Source organism: Myotis brandtii, unplaced genomic scaffold (genome assembly GCF_000412655.1).
Source record: "Myotis brandtii unplaced genomic scaffold, ASM41265v1 scaffold421, whole genome shotgun sequence".
NCBI lineage: Eukaryota > Metazoa > Chordata > Mammalia > Chiroptera > Vespertilionidae > Myotis > Myotis brandtii.
The window spans coordinates 922,803-932,022 of NW_005366140.1; positions in this window are offsets into that span (position 1 = coordinate 922,803).

Consider the following 9,220-nt stretch of genomic DNA (forward strand, 5'->3'; position numbering starts at 1 on the left):
ATGTGTGCCTACAGAGATTTAATCAGATAGAATTCATTTTCCCAAATGCTACAAATTTGGGTTGATTTCTTTTAATGGTTGAAATTTTGTTGTCTAAAAATCTGCTAACAACTGGCCATGTTTTGACTTAAGATAGGAGCTTGGATAAATGATCTTGTGAGGTCAATGGGGATCAATCCATGTTTTGGAAAGATATGCTATAGAAAGAAGAAAAGAGTACCTGCTCTTATATTTATACTAGAGGCCTGGTGCACAAAATTCATGCACAGAAGGGGGCAGTCCCTCCGGCTGGCCTGTGCCCTCTTGCAGTCCAGGAGCCCTCGGGGGATGTCTCATTGACATTTTAGGGGAGTGGGCCTAAGCCTGCAGTCAGACATCCTTAGCACTGCCGCAGAGGCGGGAGAGGCTCCTGCCACCACCACTGTCCTCACCAACCATGAACCCAGCTTCTGGCTGAGCAGTGCTCCCCCTGTGGGAGCGCATTGACCACCAGGGGGCAGCTCCTGCGTTAAGCATCTGCCCCCTGGTGGTCAGTGAGTGTCATAGCAACTGGTGGTTCTGCCATTGGGTCGACTTGCATATTAGCCTTTTATTATATAGGATTTGACTTCCCAGGTATCAGTTAGCAGATATATACTAGTTTATATTAGAGAGAGAGAGTGGAAGGGTTGGGGAGAGACAGACAGAGAGAAACATATCAATGAGAGACACATCAATTGGATGCCTCCCACATGTGCCCCGACCAGGGCAGGGGTTGAACCTGGGACCCTTCATTCTGTGGGCTGACGCTCTATTCACTGAGCAAAACTGGCTAGGGCCAGATATATTATTTTTGTGATATTGGTTTGGTTTTGCAGTTGGGAATTAAAAGAATTCTTCAGTAGCATAGTAGCTCAAGATTTTTAGTTTGTCTTCATTACACCAAGAGTGTAAAGAACTTATTAAGATGAGTTGTCTACATAACACCAAATATCTGGATATTTGAAAACCTACCAATAGCTTGGTAATGTTTTCCAGTTTTTAATCGAGACATAGTACTGTGTATGAACCCAAAATAGGAATCCTGCTGTATAAAGGTGATTCATTGCGAAACATGATATGTCATCACACATTTTATTTTGCATGACTGCAATCCTGGATACTATGCTTTCTTTATATACTTTGTCACTGTTTACAATTCAGCGGTTCTCAACCTGTGGGTCGTGACCCCTTTGGCGGTCGAACGACCCTTTCACAGGGGTCGCCTAAGACCATCCTGCATATCAGATATTTATATTACGATTCATAACAGTAGCAACATTACAGTTATGAAGTAGCAACGAAAATAATTTTATGGTTGGGTCACAACATGAGGAACTGTATTTAAAGGGCCAGAAGGTTGAGAACCACTGGTTTACACCATCATTACATAATTGCCAGAGAGAGAGAGAGAAAGATTAAAAAAAAAGTCTGGAGGAAATCTATATAATAAAAGCCTAAGCGACCTTTACAGCGGAACGACCAGAATGACCAGTGGCTATGACGCGCACTGAACAGGCAGGAAGACAAGCAGTTAGGGGCAATCAGGCAGGCAGGCGAGCAGTTAGGGGTGATCAGGCAGGCAAGCAGGCGAGTGGTTAGGGGTGATCAGGCAGACAGGCAGGTGAGTGGTTAGGGGTGATCAGGCAGGCAAGCAGGAGAGTGGTTAGGGGGGTGATCGGGCAGGCAGGCAAGCACTTAGGAGTGAGCAGTCCTGGACTGCGAGAGGGTGCAGGCCAGGCTGAGGGCCCCCTGCCCCCGCCGTGCCAGTGCATGATTTCATGCACCAGACCTCTAGTGCTTAGGAGCGAGCAGTCCTGGACTGCGAGAGGGCACAGGCCAGGCTGAGCACCCCCACCCCCGTGCCAGTGCATGATTTCATGCACCAGACCTCTAGTTTCAAAATAACAGTAAAGTAACTGAATCAATTCTGACTAAGCTATCAGTTCAGTTTTATAAGTAGTCCTCTTTGTGCCATCCCAGAGTTCCAGTTACTTCCCCAGGTGCCTATTTCCTGCCTTCCCGGACTGAAAACACATGTAAGAGAAAGCCACCCTTTTTGAAGGCTCAAAAGCCTTTGACCATCTGTTTCTATTCCCACCGCCTAACCTTCTTTTTGGCACCTATTGAATTCTTCAGTTCAATTATTGCATACTTCAGCTCCAAACTTTCCGTTTTGTTCTTTTCTATGTTTTCTATCTCTTTGTTAAATTTGACATCTTTTTCTTGTATTGCTTTCCTATCATTGTTTATCTGTGTTCTCTTGTAGCTCTCTGATCATTTTGAGAACAATTATTTTGAATGATTTCTCAGTTAATTTTCTATCTCCATCTCTTTGGGGCCGGTTCCTGGAGGTTACAGTATTCCTTTAATGGAGTCATGCTTCTGAGTCTCTCTAATTCCTGTAGCCTCGTGTAGGTGGCTGCACATTTGAAGAAGCAGTCATCTCTTCCAGACTTTATAAGAAAGATTCCCACCTACAGGCGGGGGCACACCGGAGTATGACGTGTCCCTGGGTCTAGTGGAACAGGGTGCCAAGTGAGAGATGTGTGGTGTCACGGGGCTGGGGTAGAGGGCATGATGTCTCTTCACCTCAGGCCACTGGGAGCACAGCATCGACAACTGTGTAGTCCTTGGCAAGGGCTACTGAATGTCGACAGTGGTGGCAACAGCTATCAGGTTCCTTAGCTGTGCCTCCATGTTCAGTGGTTAGGGACTGAAGGGGGTGGCCAGAGCTGGTGATATACATACAATTGGCTGTGGGGACCAGCTTCATGTGCCTGTGTAGAGGTGGGGGCCAGTTGCAGGCACACATATGTAGTTGTTGGGGCCAAGATAGACAACTGCTGGAGTACTGGTAGTTTGGAGGCCCTGGCTGTCGGCACATACTACATTGCTTGCTGGGTCTCGGTCCAGGTTCGAAGGTGACCTGCTTTACAGACAAACCTGCAGTGCAGCAGGGTGAGGGTGTTGGACTGATGGCATGCATGTAGGGACTACAGCTCAGGGGACCACAGTGGGGCAGGCCAGTGACAGGAGACAGAGCCTTCGCTGGGCCCACAGAGGCTTTGGTAGGCATGGCTGCCAGGTGTGCCCTTCTGTGACTGCAGAATCTTCCCTGGGTGTGCACACACAGTGAAAGGCTAGTGAGGGGTGTCAGGCTGGCGGTGTGCAGTTGCACAACTGGAGGGGCTAGCTAGATCCTAACACACACACAGCTGTGGAGACAGCATTGGGGTTCTCAACTGTTATTTTGCAATGGCGAAGCCGCCAAGGCCTGGGGTGGTTTCTGATGCAATTCCTGGGTTCCAAAGGTGGAGGGAGGGTGCAGGGTGGGACTCAGATGGCTGGAGTCAGTGAATGTGAATGCCCACAGGGAAAGCTGCCAAAATCTGCAGGGAGTTTATGGCAACCGTGCTGGCCATTTGTTTCTTCCTTATTGTTGAAAGCAGCTGGTTTGTCTGTAAAGCAGGTCACTGTGAACCTCAGTCACTTCCGTGCATGGCTGCTATGGTAACCACCACTTTTCTTTATTGTTCTAGCCATCTCTCCATGTCTCCGTGTTGCCGACCTGGGTAGGGTGAAATTGAAGTGGAACCCTCATGCAGTGCCCCGGAGGGCTAGGGATGCTAGTAGCTCACCCCGCTCTTCCTTTCCTGGTGAGGGAAACTTTCTAGCTGGGGAGTTCTCTCTTGGCAATAAACAATGCCAGTTTGGGGGATGAGATGATGCAGGGAAAATAAAGCTGTATTCCTTCTCTTTTTGTGTGGTTATCCTCAGGGGTTTTTTAATCCACTGTGTGGCCGAAGTTTCTTAAATGGAATCCAGTGCTCTCCCGGAGCTGTTTTTGTTCATTGAGAGCTGTCTAATTGTTGATCTTTGTGGGAGGCAGAGGCTGGCGTCTCCTATCACCATCTTGATGATGTCATGTTGGCCTCAGTAAATGCTGATGAATGCACAGATGCAGTTCTTACCACAACCCATGGTTGTCGTGTTATCATTGACAATATTTCACAAAAGTGCAAACAGCCTCTAAATCAGTGATTCTCAACCTTCCTAATGCCGCGACCCTTTAATACAGTTCCTCATGTTGTGGTGACCCCCAACCATAAAATTATTTTCGTTGTTATGAAGTTGTCATACAGTTATTTTGCTACTGTTATGAATTGTAATGTAAATATCTGATATGCAGGATGTATGTTCATTGTTACAAATTGAACATAATTAAAGCATAGTGATTAATCACAAAAACAATATGTAATTATATATGTGTTTTCCGATGGTCTTAGGGGACCCCTGTGAAAGGGTCGTTCGACTCCCAAAGGGGTCGCAACCCACAGGTTGAGAACCGCTGCTCTAAATGGTCAGGATCTGCTATGTCCCATGCTTAGAAGTGTATATTTCTGATGATTATAGACCATTTTTTACCATGTCCTCTAGCTGACTATGAGTTACACAACTTTTTATTTGGAAATTGTGTGCCACTTCTTTCAGGTCCAGAAATATACACTTCTAAGTAGAAAGGGTGGCCACCAGCTGGCCTCACAGTGCACACAAAGGGTACGCAACCTCTAGGATTTGCTCAGTGATTTATGTGGGCCATTTCCATTGGCACCTGGGATGGGGAAATACTCTATTTACTTCAGAGTTTTGTTGAGTCTCAAATAAGACAATGTGTGTGAACACTCTTTTAAAATTATAGAACACTATAGAAAATAGCATCTATACTAATAAAAAAGTAATATGCTAATTAGACCAGAATCTTCCAGATGTCCTTCTGGACAAAGCCATAGTGGCGGGGGCTGAGGCAGAGGCAGTTAGGGGCAATCAGGCTGGCAGGGGAGAGCAGTTAGGGGCGATTAGGCCGGCAGGGGAGAGCAGTTAGGGATGATCAGGCCAGCAGGGGAGAGCAGTAAGGATAATCAGACCTGCAGGAAGAGCAGTTAGGGGCAATCGGGCCAGCAGGGAAGAGTAGTTATGGGGGTCAGGCAAGCATGCAGAGTGGTTAGGGGCAATCAGGCCAGCAGGCAAGCAGTCAGGGGTGATCAGGCCAGTGGGGAGAGCAGTTAGGGGCAATCGGGCCAGCAGGGGAGAACAGTTGGGGGGTCAGGCCAGCATGCAGAGTGGTTAGGGGCGATCAGGCAGGCAGGCAGGTGAGCAGTTAGGAGCCAGTGGTCCCGGATCGTGAGAGGGATGTCAGACTGCCAGTTTAGGCCCAATCCCGCGGGAAACCAGCAGTCAGACAACCCCCAAGGGGTCCCAGATTGCGAGAGGGTGCAGGCGGGGCTGAGGGATTCCTCCCCGCTCCCCTGTGCATGAATTTCATGCACCAGGCCTCTAGTATTATTAATAATGCTAAATAAATTCTTAGGTAAATTTATCCTTATGAATCTATGCTGTCACTACTCACAGTGTGGATTGTGTGTTATCAAATCTTGCTACATACTGGGCTAGACAATTCTCTGACTTCCTTGTCTCTTAAAGAATTGAACTTTGTACATTTCCATGTTTTATAGTATTTTACTCCAGTAAACATTTACCCCTTTACTTTTCTGTTTAAGGGTTTCCTGGTTTTATGTAGTTGCTTCACGTGACTGTTAATTTTGTTTTACATTTTGGAGGAAGAGTACATATTGGGCAATTTGTCCCTTTTATTTAACCTTTTCTAACACTATTGAGAAACTATAAGAAATTGTTCTTTGATAGTTTTCACTTTTCATAGTGACTCAAGTTCTATGGGGCAAGATTTTTCTATTTTAAAATAAGTCTTTATCTTACTCAATTCACATGGGTTGCTGTTTGTCCTGATTGGCCAGACACTGGAAAACTGTAGAAGACATTTTCACAATGGCTCAGCATTTCAAAATTCATGCAGATATTAAAAACTATGAATTTTCCAGACACTCCAAATTTCAGATCAGAATTTTATTTAAAATGTTTAATGCATTAGCTATTGATATGAGATTTGGTTTATTCTAAAATCTATTCGAACATTTGTGTGCCTCTCATGTTGCAGGCGAGCAACAAAAGTCCAACACGGATTGACGCGTTTAAGGTCATGCCCTCGGGCGGGAAGAGAACCTGTAGCTCCTGCCTGACTTTCCCTGCGTCACACTGCCTACCTTGCAGTAATCTGGAGCCTTTTGCTGCAGAAAGCTGCCAACCTCAATTCTTGCTGGACTCCGTCCTTGAGCATGTACCTAATCACGCTGTCTCTTAGGGGATTTGATGCTGCGGGAATTTCTGCATCTTGTATTCATGGCCACGTATGGTCTAGTGTCATGTTGGCTCCAGAAAGTTTCAAAGACTAGTGCAGTGTGTGTAGTTCTGACCTGGACATCTGAAATATACTTGAAAAAGATAGAAATTGTTCTATTTGTTTTTCAAAAAAGTTACAACTTTGGTGGATTTAACCTCTTACCCATTTTTTCTTATCATTACTAATAAAAGAACCCTCATCACTTTAGATTATTTTACAACAATGCTCAGGTCTCAGATCACAAAATGATCTGAGAAATATCTTTAGACATGGTAAATATAAAAATAGTCTTCCTTTGTAAAATTAATTACTCACAGTGACTTCATTCATTAATTGCCTCAAAATCTTGCCCTCAGTAGGAACCTCCATGTTCACAAAAGAAAAGCAGGCATGGCCGAACCAGTTTGGCTCAGTGGATAGAGCGTCGGCTTGCGGACTCAAGGATCCCAGGTTCAATTCCAGTCAAGGGCATGTACCTTGATTGCGGGCAGATCCCCATTGGGGGGTGTGCAGGAAGCAGCTGATTGATCTCTCTCATCGATGTTTCTAACTCTCTGTCCCTCTCCCTTCTTCTCTGTAAAAAATCAATAAAATATATTTTAAAAAAAAAAAAGAAAGAAAAGCAGGCATGGAAGGGAAGCTGAGTGGGAGTAGAAGCAAAGCATGGCTCTCCCCTCTTATCCTTCATAATGTTCTGTATTTGTAAATCTTTAAGTCAAATTTTTCATACCTTTGGAGAAATCATTGAGCATTTTTTTCTTGGGACCTTTGCTAAATTCAGTTAAAGGTAATTTTAGGAAGACTTTGTCCTCCGATATAAGCCACCCTTGTTCTAGTGGGCACCTGGTCCATCTCTGGGCGTCAGTGACTATCTGAAATGTTTCCTAATGCTGAGTCCAAATCTGTTTTCCTACTGTTATTTCTTGAGGCTGCAATGAGGTAGAGCATGACTCAGTTTAAAAAGGAATGTTCTAAGAGAGTTACTTAAAGATAAAAGTGGTAAAAATAGAAGAAATTATTCTTACATCCCTTAGGATGTTTAAGTGGTTGAAAAATCACTTATCAGAGATGTTGTAGAGTATTATACGGTAGTTGGACCACGTCATTGCTCAGTTGCTAGCATGAAAACTGATTCTACAAACATCTGTTCTTTTTGCCACATCTCTAAAACATTTCATCTGTAATTTCAGAGAATCATAGAAATCATTCTAACCTCCAAAGAAATGGTTTCTGCTTTGTGTTTAAAATCCGTTTATCTTGCTTCATTTGTTTACTCAAACTCATCTCAAGTTTTTGTTCATTGCATTTGGATAAGTGAAAATAGTGTATATCAGAACCTCTTGAAAAACTTTGATTATGCAAATCTAAGGTGCTGTAAAGCTCTGTCAAGTCATAATCCTTGAATAGTACCACAAAATTTTATTTTAACAATTTTTAATGGACATTTGTCTAAATTCCATTTATGCAATGGTTACAGTTTTTACAATTAAAGCATACTTTGTACTTAACTATCTTTTTATTTTTTCAGTTTACTGGAGATTTCACATTTTCTGCATGACTCAGGTTTATTGTTTAAACTATTAATTGGAGTATTGAGCTGTAATACAATTATGCTTTCAGGGCTAGAAGACTACGTGTGTGTGTGTGTGTGTGTGTGTGTGTGTGTGTGTGTGTGTGTAGAGTTCCTGCTTTTCCCTGTATCCTCCATCCCCAATAGCTGTCACAGTGCATTTATCTATAGCAATATTTATATTTTTTTAAATTTGTTGTGGCTTGGAAATCAGAGATATAAGCTTATTAGAACAAAGTGTCAAGCAAGGATGCATAAATTCTGAGACACTAAGATATAAAATACATCAACTTTCATGCATGGCTCTTATGTAATGTTTATTTTTGCAGCTCCAGGTGCTTAAAACTTAACTTCTTGTTCTCTCTTCTATAGTGAAGAGGAGGGCTGAAGTTGTGAGCTACTTGAAATAATGTGAAATCTAGAAGGTATTGCTCTATTATTCACCCCATTCCTTCCCTGACCTTCACAATGGCAGCGGCATCTCCGGCAGCACGTGCTGCCTCTGGAGGGGGCCCAGCACGTACCTGGAGAGCAGCGCTCTTTTGGTATCAAAAGAGGAGCCAGGACAGGGCATGATTCTAAACCAGATATCTTGGCTATTTTTATTAGTTCTTGATAATCATCTCATTTAGTGAATATTGTTTCACGGAAAACTATAAAAAAAAACTAAATTCAAAGAAGTCAGAAAGGAAGCAGAGGAAAGAATCTCTCCCAGCAATATCCACTCAGAACAATGGCGTTGAGAAATGGGAGTCCAGAAAAAGGACAGAAGGACATTTGTAAGAGGATAAAATCTCCTAGAGTCGGGAAGGACTAGGACAATTTTTCTTTGAGTACTTTGTCACAGTACTTTGTCACAGTACTTTGTCAAGGAAGAACTAGCACAATTTTTCTTTGAGTACTTTGTCACAGTGCTTTGTCACAGTACTTTGTCACAGTACTTTGTCACAGTACTTTGTCACCGTACTTTGTCACAGAACTTTGTCACCGGTTTTCCAGGAGGCGTATTTGGCTCTTTGTTGCTGGTAGAAGACATGCTCCAGGATCTTGCACAGGGGCACCATCCCAGGTGTGCCACCAGGAGGACATCCTGAGGTCACTAATGTCAATGGTGAAAACTGTAACCATAAAAAGAAAGGGCTTTCTTGCCCTGGCCAGCGTACTCAGTGGTTAGATCGTTGGCCTGGGCACTGAGGGGGTCACGTGTTCCATTTCAGGTCAAAGGCAGGTGCCTGGGTTGTGGGTTCGATCCTGGGCTGTGCTGGAGGCAACCAGTCAATGTGTCTCTCCCACATCGATGTTTCTCTCTCTCTCTTCTCTCTCTCTCTCTCTCTCTCTCTCTCTCTCTCTCTCTCTCTCTCTCTTTCCCTCTG